General features: G+C 38.4%; 1 pseudogene; it reads right to left on the reverse strand.

Annotated features, from left to right (window-relative positions):
• Window positions 1-14,443: 14,443 nt before the first annotated feature.
• On the reverse strand, window positions 14,444-15,024 carry LOC101554964 (protein lin-28 homolog A-like; annotated as a pseudogene).
• Between the last annotated feature and the right edge of the window lie 239 nt (window positions 15,025-15,263).

The raw sequence follows: 15,263 nt of genomic DNA on the forward strand, positions 1-15,263 counted from the left end.
CCCTGTGCTATCGCTCCAGTGGGTTGTAGATCTGTCAGCAGAGAAGAGGATAGATTTCAGAGGGGTAGATCAAGCTTTGGTTCCTAATCAATAAAGGAGCTGCAGGGGAAGGGAACTTTACAGGAAGTTTATAAAGCTGAGGGTGAACTCATATTCCTAAAATATAAAATTTAAATTGAGATACACTTGATGGTGATTAGGGTTTACTCCTGACTCTGCACTTGGGATCACTCTTGGTGACACTTGGGAGGACCACATGGGGTTTAAAGGAAAGAATCCAGTTTGCTTACATGCAAGGTAAGTACCTTATATGCTGTACTCTCTCTCTGAGCCCTAAATACAGATTTTTTTTGTATCTCACTAAATGTGTTTATGCATTCATACTCAGCCATCACAGGGTTGAAATGACACATTATTAAAGAATTTTAATCTTGTATTCTAATATTAGCCATGATTCTTATAATAGTGCTAGCATTTTTTGGTGGTTCTTTATCTCATGAATTACATAATTTTACATACAGTGAGTACAATGATTTATTCAACTTCAATATTGAATGTCTTATAACTGACAAAGTTCATTTTATTTAGTGTAGTAAGGTTTTCACATAATAAAAACATTTGAGACTTTTTTTTTAGAAGTTATAGAAAATTCCAGTTAAGCTGTAGTAAAAGGTTTAGAGAAAGAAAACTAAAAAAAATATTTTGGAGGACAAGTGATCAAATATAGTATGAATTTTAATTATAAGTTGACTTAACCAACTGGCACTTGAAAGAGAAAGAATCTAAAACAATTCTCAAGTTACTGCTTAAGTAATTTATGGCTGATGGTATTTTAAACAAACACAAAGTAAATAATGACAAGGCATCTTTGTGTATGGAAAATAAATAATTGCATTGTGAGCATGTAGAATTTGAAATTCTTTAAGAAAGAAAGATTTTTTAAGCAATTGACAAGAGAAAATTGAAGCTCATAGAAATATCTATGTATCTATATGTCTATATATCTGTATAGATATATACATATATATACAGAAAATGATCAGCACAGAAAAGCTCAAAGAGTGGTTGAGAAAGCCTATTCAAGTTTATAATCTTCACAGAGCAATGAATTAATGGTTTACCCTTCAGATTCTTACATCTGAAAGCTATTTTTACAACGGAAAGTGAGTTTCTTTTCCTGTAAATGCTATGATACATAAAGACATCTTGATTTCATAAAATTTTAAGGACAGAAAATAAATCCAATGATGTTAAAAGCAAGAATTTAAACTTTTCTGCTAAATGGTTAAACCAACAATGTCTATCATAGAAGTAGTTTGGGTCACAGTATAACAGAAAATAAGAACTCTCCTTTGCTGGGGAGAGTGTACGGGAGAGCAGACAGTTTTGTGGAAGACTTATGAGGTTATAACAGAACTGTTTAGCCAGTTTTAGAGTCTTGATTCAGTGTCCTCTATCATTGCCAAAAGGTAGACTAAGAATAAACTTTTAATGAAAGTTTAATGAAGAGAAATGAAGTGCATGAAACTGGCTTTATTTCCCCCCATTGGTAATAATTGAGTCAATGTCTCAGAGGAGGCACATTAAACAACTATTCTAGGAAGGTTGAGAATTGACCCCAGTGATATCCAATCCCTAATCCCTGAAACCCATAATATTTCATGACAAAGTTGAATTCATGGTTGTTATTAAATTAAGGATTTGAGAGGGCTGGATTTGGTGTACACCCAGTGATGCTCAGGGTTTATTCCTCTGCGCTCATGTGATGTCTCCTAGCAGAACTACAGGGCCATATGGAGTGTGGGAATCCAACCCTGGTCAGTCACAGGCAAGGCGAGCACATTATCTCTGTCTATTGCTAAACTATCTCACCCGCCACAAATTTAGGATCTTGAACTAAGGGAAGCTCAATTTGTATTACCTGGTTGGAACCTAAATATATCCCCAGTGTCCATCCAAGAGGAGAGATGAGGGTATTTGACACAGAAAACATAGGAAGATCATATGATAGAGTGAAACAGAGGGAAAAAATGCAACCTTGAAAATATTAGGCATAAAGGAAGCATCAATAAGACAACAAGGACAACTAATGGAGTTCTAGTTAATCTGGAAAAGATCAATATTCTCTCCTAGAGTGTCTTGAAAATGTATAGACCTGCTTAGACCTTTATTTTAGCCCAGTAAAACTCATTTGGACATCTGGATACCAGAAGGATAAAACAAAAATAATGTACATTGTTTTAAACCATCAATCTGCTGATAATTTGTTACAACAGAAAGAAGAAAACTAAAACATATTTTAAACAAAAATAATTACCCAGGGGATTAAAAATATTTGTTAAAAAATTCCTCGGGAAAAAAATGTCTTACTTATTTTTTTCAAAAGTTATTTTTGGCAGAGTGAAAAATAATGCCTAAAAGAGTGGGCATAAGTTTGATCTTACTCTCTGGATAACTTTATACATGCACTTTAATCTTTTTCTGTAAAAAAGTAGAGTTGGTCACAGGCTGTTGGAAGTAAACTGAATATATGCTATGTTTTGGTGTTCAGTGTGGACTAACAATTTGTTATCTATCTACTGGCAATGAGTAAATGTGTATCCATTCATTTTAAAGGTAGGCCCTTTTCTATTATGGAGTATAGTTGTTTTATTTATTTTTTAAAATTCTGTCTCTTGGGATGGAGCCATAGTAAGTGGGAAGGTACTTTCCTTGTATGTGGCTGACTCGGGATAGATCCCCAGCACCACATATAGTTCCTCTGAGCCCCATCAGGAATGTTCTCACTGTGTGCAGAACCAGGAGTAGCCCTAAGCCAGGAGTATGCCCTCCAGGTTTGACCCCCAAACAAACAAACAAACAAACAAATATCTGTCTCTTTTATTCAGAGAGGGACTATTTTATATTTTCCATACCTGGAAGGATTATCTATGAAATAATTTCTGAATTTTCCAAGATTTCTTCTAGTTTCTTATAGATTGGTAAATCAAGTCATCTACCATTTCCAAAATGTACGACTTCCTCAAATAATAGAAAAATCTTGGTGATGTAAACATAAAATGTCCTTGTATTCAGAAGAATTACGGTGTATGCTGGCTATAGTGTGAGCACTGAAAGGGGTTTCAAATATCCTATCATTTTATTTTCTGTGAATATCTTCTAATCTAAATCTCCTACATTTTGGGGTGATTACAAATCTTACTATTTGGCAGTTGGACACATTTTAACACACAAGAGCCCTACATGTATCATATAGTATAAAAATTGGAGCCAAATTAAAGAGAAAATTGTCAGTATAATTAACACTACCAAAATTATAGTTGGCAGTAATTGTCAATGCCTTCAGAAAAATAAATTTTAATGAAAATTATAGGTCAGTGTTTTATTTAGAGAGATAAAACATGTCCTAAATTCTTAATAGCAATGAAATTGAATGTATGTCTGTGTTTGTTTTTTTCAACTTTTTTTCTTAGGGTTATTTTTCAAAATAGAGTATGAAGGAAAGTTAAGAGGAAGAGAGTATGGACTAAAGATCACTTTTCTTGATAAATAAACAATTAAATCAAATATCATAGGAATAAAAAAGTATAATGAGTATCTGAAATGGTTTTACATCTACAGGCATGGAAAGGTCAATATCACTTCTCTGGTATACTTTATATACATTTGGAGGCATTCGGGTAATAAAGCCCATATTAGAATAAAAATAATTATGATTTATGGAATGAGGATTTCAGTGTTTTAATAAAGTGCTTATTATGATACATAACAATTATTTGCTCACTAGAAACTTCATATGTTACTGCAACCTATTAGAATTCTATGTTAGTCAAATTAAGCAAATCTATATTGTTAGTGATAATCATATAGTTCAAGATTCTGCTAAAGAACATTCTGAATAGGTCCAATGACTAATAGTTTTCACCTAAGTTTACTAAATTTCTGAAACATTAGTATCTCATAAAGGAGAGAATAAATTGTGATAGCCAAAAAAGAATAATAGGGTTTTGCAATGCCCAAAAATAATACAATAAACAATATGTTGTCAGAAATTAATCATAGTCACATTTTGTTCTTTCTAGTACAAAATCCATTCTGTCATCTGCAGATGATACGTTCCATTTAAAATATAGTTTATTTTTAAAAGAAAAATATTTAAATGTAAAAATAGCATAAACTGTGATTGTCAAACAAAGATTTATTTTAATTTATTTTACTGAGCTCCCCCACCCCTCCCATTAACACTAAGGCTTAAAAAGTTTTAGGATTATACTGACACCTAGAGGAAATCAATTTTCTGCGTAACTTATTTTTCAACATTGCCCTGCAGTCTTTCGTTTACCATGACTGGGAATGTATACTTATTTTCCCCTTTTTTTCCCCAGTAATAATTTCGATTTAAGTGTCTACATGGATAATTATAGGAATATAGCAGAAAGGACACCACATGAATATAAAAGAAAAGGAAAATTTAATAAACTCTACGGAATAAAGTTCATGTAATAAAAATTCTTTCCAAGGAAACTGTAACTTTATTTCTCAGTAATGCCCTGTTATACACTCCAGAGTTGCATTCTTGTTGCTTCTTTCTTAAACAAGCAGTGTTCATTTAAGGTTTTATTTTGTTATTTACTTAAAAGTTATTTCCATCCTCCCCTCTCCCCACCCCGCCCCCTTCCATTCACTGTTGCTATTGATGACATTGCTGCAATGACCAGGCAGTGCACCATGCATGCATGGTTGTGGTGCTGACACAACTTTAAATCTGGGACTTGCATTCGATTGTTTATCTGGCTTGCTGTTTGCACACTGGATGGTAGTGCTCAGTGAGATTTTCACTTCTTTTGTTGTGGTACTTGCTCACATACTCTCTAGGGTTGACACATGCAAATTACAACTTTGGTGTCTGCTGGGAATATCTTGCCAGGTGTTGTACTTCCTGGCTACGTCACTGTGGTGGTGGCCTGAGGTTGCAACCTATTCTGTAATATCACATACAACTGGTGCAGTTTGGCTGGAAATTTCTTGCTTTGCCTGGTGTCACAGATAGGATGTTTCCAGGTTCAAAGAGCAGAGCTTGTTAGGATTATGCTTAGCATTTATGGGACACCAGGGATTTGAACTTATGACCGGCAAGCTACCGAGAGTATCCCACCCACAAGGCAGAGCCTGGCAAGCTACCCGTGGCGTATTTGATATGTCAAAAAGAGTAACAAGAAGTCTCAGGATGGAGACATTACTGGTGTCCGCTTGAGCAAATAGATGAACAATGGGATGATTTGCTCAAGTTGTAGCACTGTGTAGTCACACAGTGCTAGAACTGTGTGACAGTGCTATACTATGTATCATATTTGGAGGAACATATTTGCATTGGAACACAATTACGATATGTATTTAAAGTCAATGTCTAGCAGTTTAGAAAACATTATTTAATCTTCACATATACTTAGAGAACGTATTTATATATTTAAATTTTTAAATGGGGAATTAGTTAAGGAAATGCATTTCCCTACATCTACGCATACGTAAAGAATGCATTTTAAATTTTAAATGGGGACTCAGTTAAGGAGATGCACTTCCCTCCATTTGGAAAATTTGATGTCCACAGTCTGATTCTGTTAAATATATGTTTTCTTAGCATTTTACAGAAACATCACAGTCACCAAGCAGGACATATTAAATCTATTAAGAAGAGTTGCAGTCTTTATGTCAAAGGGACATAAATAAAGCTTGACTATTGGAGAGATCTATTTCAAGGTTGCCTCTGAAAGCTGCGAAGGCATAAAAGAGGCAGACGGTGCAGCCACAAATGAGGCTTCTGAAAGGAAACGTTGCCAAACCCAGGAACTCCCAGAGCTGTTTGCCTAAGTGTTAGCGAAGTTCCTCAGCCGATCTGGTCCTGCACCCCAGACGCAGAAAAGCAGATGAGGCAGCAGATGACCGTTTACAGTGCCAGGGTGTGTGAACCACTGAATATCCCCACATTACTCACTAAGTAATGAGGAGGGGCCTTAGCTGTGTTCCACAATTCAGATGGGCCTGGCAGTTGGTCCCTGGGCTTCATTCTGTGTGATCCATACACAGCAGAGATACTCAGGAGGCAATGCAAATGAATCAACAGACAGCACGGAGGTCCCTGCAGCAGCAGGCGAGACACTGCCTATGCAACAGGGCGTGATGACAGATAATTAGCTGTGACATGCCCATCCATGGCAGTGCAGGAGAGCATTCATTTGGAAACCAGTGTGTAACATGGCATTATGAACCACGAGATTTAACTTGGCCGCATAAATTCTTTTTTGCCAAACCATTTTTGAAAGTAGGCTGTTACTAAAAGGTAAAATGTTCATAATTCTAAAGTTAAAAGTTATTCAAGCATTTACTACATTCAAGCACTGGAAAAATGCCTTCCATCCAAGGTTATAGTTTCTATTTGGCAAGAACAGGGTAAAAAAAAAATCCCTAAGTATTTTTACCTTTATCTTATAGATAAGAAACTGAGATCAGAGAGGTAATGGAACTTGTTTAGTAAAATATCGCTACTAAATCGATGAGAAAATGGAATAAATCTAGAGATTTTAGGATGCAATGCTCTTCACTTATCACAAAGAAATTTTTTTAGGGGCTTTGTTACTTATTTTTGTACTCTTGGGTGTTTTTATGTTTGTTTTTATTTTACTCAAGTTGAGTGGAATACTACATTTTTTTTGCATTTTTTATATGTATATGTTATGCTATTTTTATTTCCATATTTAAAGTCCTACATTAGGTTTCTCCCCGGAAAATGACTCCCTGGAAAATTACTCTAAAGTAATTTATTGGTACAATTGGAATAATTTCTATACAAACTATATAATAACAGAAAATATTGTTTGATCCGTATTAATATTAATAATTGTGGGTCATATTGTGGTGTTCTGAAGAGTCCTTTTCTTCTTGGAACAAATAGGAACAAAGAACAGTATTTGGTACTATTTTCAATCTCATTTAGGAAAATTATTAATAATAGCATGTATATAGAGCAAAGGTATAAAATATTGATAAATTTAGATGAGGGATTTTATTCTATTCATGTAACTATTCCATAAGCTTCTTTTTTACCAAATAACTTAAATAATGAATGTTATGCTTTTTTTTAAGTCTTCAATTAAGCCATTTTCCTTTTGAAATTTTAAACTGCATTTACTAAGTTAACCATAGCTTTTATTCTTTGTAATCTCAGTGGCTGAACAAATTCAATTCCCATGGCAGACTAGTTTTTTCACCCTTGTCATAAATTATCAGTGTCTTTGATACTGGCATAATCATCTATTGTACGTGAAACCATTTGGGTGCTATGCCACTCACTCTTCATTTTGTGACCCAACGTGATAAGTGACCAGGTTGAAGGATAATGAGCACAGGGGAGTTCTCATTTCTAAAAAAGACACACTTTTATCATTATTATTTCATTGAAAATTCCTTTCAAATGAAGATTGTTAAATTTTCAAGTCAGTTTCACACCAAAATAAAGTTTCTTTTTTTATTGCTTTCAAAAGTCATGTGAACATTTCATAAACAAGAAGAAAACAAATGTTCATTTCAGTAAGAGACATTTGATTTTTATAATAAACATTTCAGAGTATGTTCAAAGCTTCCATCATGTGGTAATATTCTATTTGATTTTTAGCAGATAAATTGATAAAAGCCAGGTGAATTATGACAACTAAAGGGAAACAGTCCTGCAGAAATACATTTTAGGATATTTCAAAAAAAAAAAAGAAAGAGTAGAGTATCTTTCCATGTATAATTTACTCAATCTAGTTAATGGTTTCTCTCACCTTTGGTCTTTTGGCCAGTATCAATGGTGCTCAGAGCTTACTCCTCTCTCTGAGCATAGGGATCATTTCCAGTGGGCTTGCGGGACCCTCTGGGGTGCTAAGGAGTGATCCTGGGTCTGCTGAATGCAGGGCAGGCATATTACAAACTGTAAAAATTGTTTCAGTTCTAATAAATGTTTCTTAATCCTTTGACTAAATTTATTAAAATCTGTGACTGAAGATGACTCCATGGTAAAATGGATAGCTCATTGGACTTCTAGAATCTATGACTGAGTTTATTCATTGATCTTTCTTTTTTTTTATCAATATATATATAAACTATTATATTCAGTATTCTCATACATTGACACATTATGCAACTATTATGTCATATGATGTATATCTACATATGTAACTTCTATAAATATCACATTATTAATGAATTAAAATTATATTCAATCATTAGATTCTCAGGTATTAAGAAAAAATGGTTTTTTTTGTACATTGGTATCTAGTTTTTCACTATAGAAGGCCATGCAACCTTAACTATTTTGCTAGCAAAATCTGTCACTGTAATTATATTTTATTAATATTATAATGGGATATAAAACACAGCATTATTGATAAAGAACATATAGATTTGGTGTTGGTTTTTTTTTTGCTTTTTTTGGGTCACACCCAGCGATGCTCAGGGATTACTCCTGGCTTTGCACTCAGGAATTACTCCTGGCAGTGCTTGGGGGACCATATGGGATGCCAGGGATCGAACCCGGGTCAGCCGCGTGCAAGGCAACCTCCCTACCCGCTGTGCTATCGCTCCGGCCCTCATTGATCTTTCTATACCTGCATCTCAGATTAAAACCAAAAATTGCTATTTCATGAAAAATCATTGAGAATAAAATTTTGCTTTGTGATATAAATTTTGAATTCATTTGTTTTTTTTCCTGATATTTTCAGAAGTGTCATGCACTTCTTTAAAAGCTCCTTTTAGGGTGGAGAAAAAATAGGAATTAGATCTTGTACGTGGGCAACCTGAATTTAATCCCCAGCATTAGATATGGTTCCCTAAACACCAACAGGTGTGATCCTTGAGCACAGAGCCAGGAGTAATCCCTGAGCACTGCCATATGTGCGCCCCAAATATAAACAGTTCAAAGAAAAGTCAAGTTTCATGAAGAACTACAGAATTTCTCAACCCCATGCCATCTGACATTCAAATCATACTTCTCAGAAGCAATAGTGTTTCAAGTTGCTTCTTTTAATTTGTATTTTTTTTATTTCCAAAACTATATTGAAAGCTTTATTTTATGAAACACTTCAGTTTTTGTGTTGGGTGTGGTTCTCTTAAGCCCTTCTCAGGAGGCCTTGGTACTAATACTGGTGATTTGTGGCTATCTGGGCTGAAGAGTTAAGTGCTAGTATCTGGACTGTCAACACCTACCTGGAGGCGAAGGTGGAGTGGAGGGGGTATGAGGGTTACATCCAGAGAAGGTACTCAGATGGTGCAGTGCTGGAGATGGAACCAGGGTTGGGTCCATGTAAGACATGTGCCTTAACCCCTATAATATCATTTTTGTCCTTGACTGTAGGATATCATTGGTTTGTCCTTTCTCCCTTGCCACAAAGAGTTAGGTTTATCTGGTAATAATCTCTAAACATTTTAAGACAACATTGGTATGTCCTGTTCGACCCTTGCCACAGGAAGCTTAGGTTTATCACAGTGCTCCTGAGGCACTTCCATTCCACTGCATTTATCTGTAAACTCCTCTCCATGCTTTCTTCCCCAACTGGTCTATCACCTTTTCCCCGGAATCAGACTCTGTTAACTTGTAAGGTCAGATTCCTCAGAAATCTATGATTTTACATGTATGAGTGAAATATTGTCTTTCTCCTCTCTTTATGTCTTTTGAATAGTTTAGTTTAAAGCAATGTCCTTTTTGTCTGGACAAAGGAAGACAGTCAATATCATGCTTTATAACTTGGGATTTAATTGGCTTTGAATAGTATTCACTCCTGGGCATCTGCTTTCTCGACTTAAGCCTCAGTTGCCCTTAGTTCCTACCACCCCAAAAGCAGGGTCCTGATGAGGGACTGAAGGGACCCAGGACAAGCTGTGAGCTACCCTGGCATTAATATGGGCCAGGTGAAAGTGCCACGATTCTTAACTATAAATTAAAAGCTTAATCATAGACAAATGCTGTCATGATCCAAAAGTAACGACTAGACTAGGACCCTAGTAGGGATAGGAAAGACTAATCTGGTCTGAGCACAGTAGTATGAGATTGAGATGGCCCCAGGAGAGCTTAATGTATCTCTTACTATGTCCACACAAAATGATTAATATTATGAATGCTTTATATGTTCGTTGGACAAAGGGAGGAGAAACACACCCATAGGATTCCGCTCTTGGGTGGGTGGTCTTGCTGTATGAGAATCTGTCCTAGAAGCAGCATCCCCTGAGGAAAAGAATTGTGATTACACCTATATGTAAGCCCCAACCCCTCATGCTTGGGGATGTAACTAGGCTGTAAGAGTAGGCTGGGGATTCCAGTGTGAGATCCACAGAAGCCAGATCGAGATCCAGATCCAGAGTGAGAAGGAGAATGAAGTAGCATGGGGGAGGAAGAAGCAGGAGGAGAATCAGAGGAGAATGGAGATGGGAATGGAATAAACTGCAAGTGAGACCAACAACCCTGGCCCTCGTTCCTTCCTTTGCCTCCCCAATCAGCCTGGCTCCCGTTCCTTCCTTTGCCTCCTCATTGCCTTCAACCTCCCTGGGGTGGAGGAAGCAGCTCGAGACTACCAAACGTGTTGGGGGGAAAGATAGAGCACCGCTGCCCTGTGCCCCCCCTTTTTGTGATTACACACCTGACTTTTTATTTATTTATTTTTGTTTAGATTTTGATGATCTACTGTGAATAATGAGGATTCAACTTTTTGGTTCCATGTACAGTATAGCTGGCATTGTTAATTTTAAGCCTTAATTACAGATCTCATTTTTTTTTTTTGCCAGAAATTGCATCACTGCAAGCTTTTACTTCCCTTTTGTGGTGCTCATAAAATGGAAAAGCTGAGAGAGAAAAACCCTTCCCCTCCTGGTGCATCATGGGGCAGTGGCTCAGTTCACAGTCTAGAGACATTTCTTCAAGCTGCTGGTACCCAAAGTAGTTTAGCTAGCCTCTGGGAACCACCCCCATCCCAGGATCTCCCTCTCGTCCCATTGCTGCAGGCTCATACCTCCTTTTTGTGCTAATAAAGTGGTGGTAACTATGCTGTGCCCGGAAAGGAAGAGCTGAGAGAAAAAACCCTTCCCCTCCTGCCGCAGCATGAGGCAGTGGCTCAGTTCACAGTCTAGAGACGTTTCTGCAAGCTGCTGGTGCCCAAAGTAGTTTAGTTGGCCTCTGGGATCATGCTCGTGCAGCAGTGGAAAAAGCCAGATCTCATTTTTTAAGTCATACTCATATTTATTGTTTTCATCGTATAGATTAAAATTTTGTTGCTTACAGCTTACCATTACCTATAGCACAATTTCTTTTTTTTAGTACCAATAAGTTTTTATTAATTCATTGTATTTTCCCAGGGTATAGAAAGGGAATGGGAAAAGGATCAGCATGTATGTAGCAAGACGATTGCAAAGGGAAAGGAAGTAATCCATAGAGCAAAATCAACCATCAAATAAACATTTCCCAAGGATGGGGTCACAAAAACCCAGGGGCTCCAGTCTCAGCTCATGGGATGAGGAAAGGGGATCAGGGAATGAACAGACAGGGACATGCTTCCCTATTCTCCTACCCACCCTCCCCATAAATTCAAGATTTCACACAAAGATTTGGTTTCTAGCAGTAAACATGGAGTTACATTCATCCCTCTCCTATTAAACAATCTTGTGGCCACTTTGACCTAAGTTTCTTGCATATGCACAAAAGTTCCTGAATGACTTGGGTATATATTCATCTTCCCTTTTCTGGGTTTCCTGATCCCACTTTACATGGGAGGCCCCCTCATTGTTTTTCTAATATTCAAAAACTAATGTAATATAGCAGCACATGTTTGGCATAAAAGATAGCAAGTGACTGTCCTCTCTTCAAAGACTGGGTGCAAGGAATAGAGTGTTCTCAATGTCTAAAGGACTTTTGTAAAAAATAGCTTGAAGGCTTGTAGAGATACACCACAAACTTGCAAGGTTGTGTGAATTGGTGGTGGGGGGAGAGGGGGGAAGTTGGGGGAAGCTCGTGGAAAGGGGGAATCAAGGAGGTGGTAAGAAAATTCAGGAGATGGTAGAAGTTTGAGGGACAGAAAATCTGATTCAAAATAGGAAATGGGGGCTGGGGAATACAACAGAAGAGGTGGTTCCAGACGCCCATTTCAAGAAAGGTCCCTAAGCTTGAGTCAGATCCTTTAGCTGGTGCAGAACCTTTTGTCAATGATGCTTTGGTTATTTTTCTTATACAAAATTTTGTTAACAATAATACCCTAAAGAAAGATGGAGAAGACAAACACATTACATTTACACAAATTAGGCCACCTAGAAATCACTAAATTAGCTACTCATAAGTTCTACAAAGCCCAGACAAATACAATAACTAAACGGGGCTGCAAGTTGGGGAAACAAGAACTCAGGGTCAGACACTAATCACCCAATGCGGTCTATTGCATTTGCCCCGTTTCAACACAGTGTGGTAGAGGTTTGCAGGGATCACAGCATGTAAATGAACAACCCCCCTCCCCTCCCTTTTCTTCTTTGGCTACCATGACTTGAATCACTGATACCACAGGGCAGGACACTGACTCTGGGCTCCAAAAAGGAGACACCAGGAAGCCAAAGAGTTAAAGGTTCTGGATTAGTTCCCTGTTTCATATCCATACCCAGAAATCTCAAAGTGGATACAAAGATATCCTCTGAATACTATCCTTATGAACTCATTTTTTTTTTTTGGCAACCACATTCACCCTGTTGTTCATGGAAGGCCTAGCCCAATGAAAGAGGGATCTGGGGTGTAAAGATTTCTGTGCCCTGGGGATAGAGGTCTGGGATAGCAATCTACTATCTCACACACAGACCTCACCTGATCTTGGCTTCCTCTTGGTGTCTTTAACCTGGCCCGGCTTCTTCTAACCTCTCTGCACCACCTTTTCTATTTAGACCAGTTTCCAATCTTGGGAAGGAAATCAAGTCATAGGGAACCCAGGGAAAACCTAGCCCCGTCACACCTCATGAAAACATTGAAAGTAGAGGGGTTTCAAGACAACATAACAGCAGAAAAGTCAGCTGACAATTGGCTATATAAATATATATATATATATATATATATATATATAAAGGTAGTTCATTCAACTTTAAATAGTTTTTCTCACAGCAAAATAATGCCTACACTTTATAAGAGCTTGTGACTATAGGAGGAAAAATCATATGGAAGGAATATGGATATGGATGAAGGGGGCTTTTTGCTACTGGATGGCAATAGAACTTTGGTGGTCAAAGTAGTGTCACTACACATATAGACCTGTGACCTTAGTCCCTGAAACCACATTATATGTTGAGCTAGTGATAAATCAATTACTATACATTTTTTATTAAAAATGCATTTTTGTTGAGGTATAGTATTTTCAGTTTTGCTTCAGTTAATTTGATAGTGTATACATTTTTTATTCATATAGAATGAGACAGGATTCATCAATTATTGTATCTCATATATTTTCGTTCTTTTGAATATTGGTGTTAAAATCATGTTGCAATAGAAATAAATGAGAAAGAAGGGGAAACAATAAAATAAATAGTTTTTCTCCCTGCTGATCAAACAACAAAATGCATTCCTGCTGTGCAGACCCGGAGCTGCCGCTGACTTATCCCTGAGATCGCTCATGTACCTTAAAACACAGTGCAAGAATGAGGACCTTATATTAAAATGCACAAAAAACCAAAACCAGAATATTTATATTACAAAAAAACTTAAAATGCACAAGATATATCGTTCACACACAGCTAGTGCAGTTGGAATCCTGGAGAAGGCGGTACCACAGTGCAGCAATCCAAGGCAGCCAATAAATAAAATCATATTGGCCCAGAATGGGAAGGGAGTATAGGAGGAGAGAGCTCAGCGCTGTTCCAATCCCCCCTTGGCCTTTCATTAAAATGCACGGCTTGGGAAAGTTCCCAACACTCCAACCCTAGTGTTGGGACACAAGATGTAGAAAAAGCCTGTCTTAGCCCTGAGATTCCCTCCCACGGAATGCAGAAACTTCTGGCTTGGGCCCATTAACCTGGTCTCTGGTCTGATCAATCTTTTCACTTCGGCATGGAAAATAGTTTTGCAGCCTTCTTTAAAAGGAAAACCACTTCGTGTCGAGAACATTTCAAAAGCAAGAGATCCTGGGCAGAGAGACTCAGATAAAGCAGAAGGGGTCAGCCCCCAAAGCCCTCAGGTGCATTTGGACAGCGTGATTGGAATTCCTTTGCCTCACCGCCTCCCCATTGCCAAGAGGGAAGAAAGGGTGAAGTTCTGGACCCCCGTCTGAGATACATACATGGCAGTGCCAGCTGCCCCCTTCCCACCCGTGTCCCCACTTTCTCCTCTGCTGATTGATACCTGCTCCTTGAAACTTGCTGATCGCAAAAGGATAGTCCCCTCCTCCCCTCCACTGGCTCAATTCTGAGCCTCAGGCAGCAGGGCAGGGGAATGGATCTCCTCTTCTTCCTGCCGCAGTAGGCAGGATTCCCCTGGGAGCTGGGGGCTTGATGGGCCTTCAGTGGACAGCAGGCCACCATATGGTCGATGCGCTGGCAGAAGTGGCACTTCTTGGGCTGGGGTGGCAGTTTGCATTCTTTGGCATGGTGGTCTAGGCCGCCACACTTGCAGCACCTGTCTCCCTTAGATCTCCGCTTCTGCATGTTCTTCCGTTTTGGGCTGCCTCTCACTTCCAATACAGAACAACCCACCAGGACCAGTGACTGGAATAAATTCCAGGCCCTTGGCGGACTTCTTAAAGGTAAACTCCACTGCCTCCCCCTCCTTCAGGCTCCAGAAACCCTCCACGTGCAGTTTACTCTGATGCACAAAGACGTCCACGGGGCAGTCATGGACAGGAAGCCGAACCCCATGTGCATGTTGAACCTCTTACAGATGCCGGCCCTATCCAGCAGCTGCGGCTCGGCTGCATCCTCCGGCACCTCCTCGTGCACCCTGGCGCAGCCACCTGCAAACTGCTGGTTTGACACAGAGCCCATGGTCATCGGCTGAGCCCGCAGCCGGGGGCCCAGGTGGAACGGCTGCTGGCCCCAGAGAAGTCCAGAGGCAAAGGGGAGGCTCGGAGAAGAGGCTGCTACATCTTCCGCAGCACAATAGTGGTGGAGGGAGCACCACAATTTCTATTTAACAAAAATTACTGGGTTATTTTAGGTTGAATGATAATATATTTTAAAAATTTGTTCATTATTGATGTACTTATAATTTCTAATCTAAACAT

The sequence above is a fragment of the Sorex araneus genome, chromosome 1 (assembly GCF_027595985.1).
Source record: "Sorex araneus isolate mSorAra2 chromosome 1, mSorAra2.pri, whole genome shotgun sequence".
NCBI classification, from domain to species: Eukaryota; Metazoa; Chordata; class Mammalia; order Eulipotyphla; family Soricidae; genus Sorex; species Sorex araneus.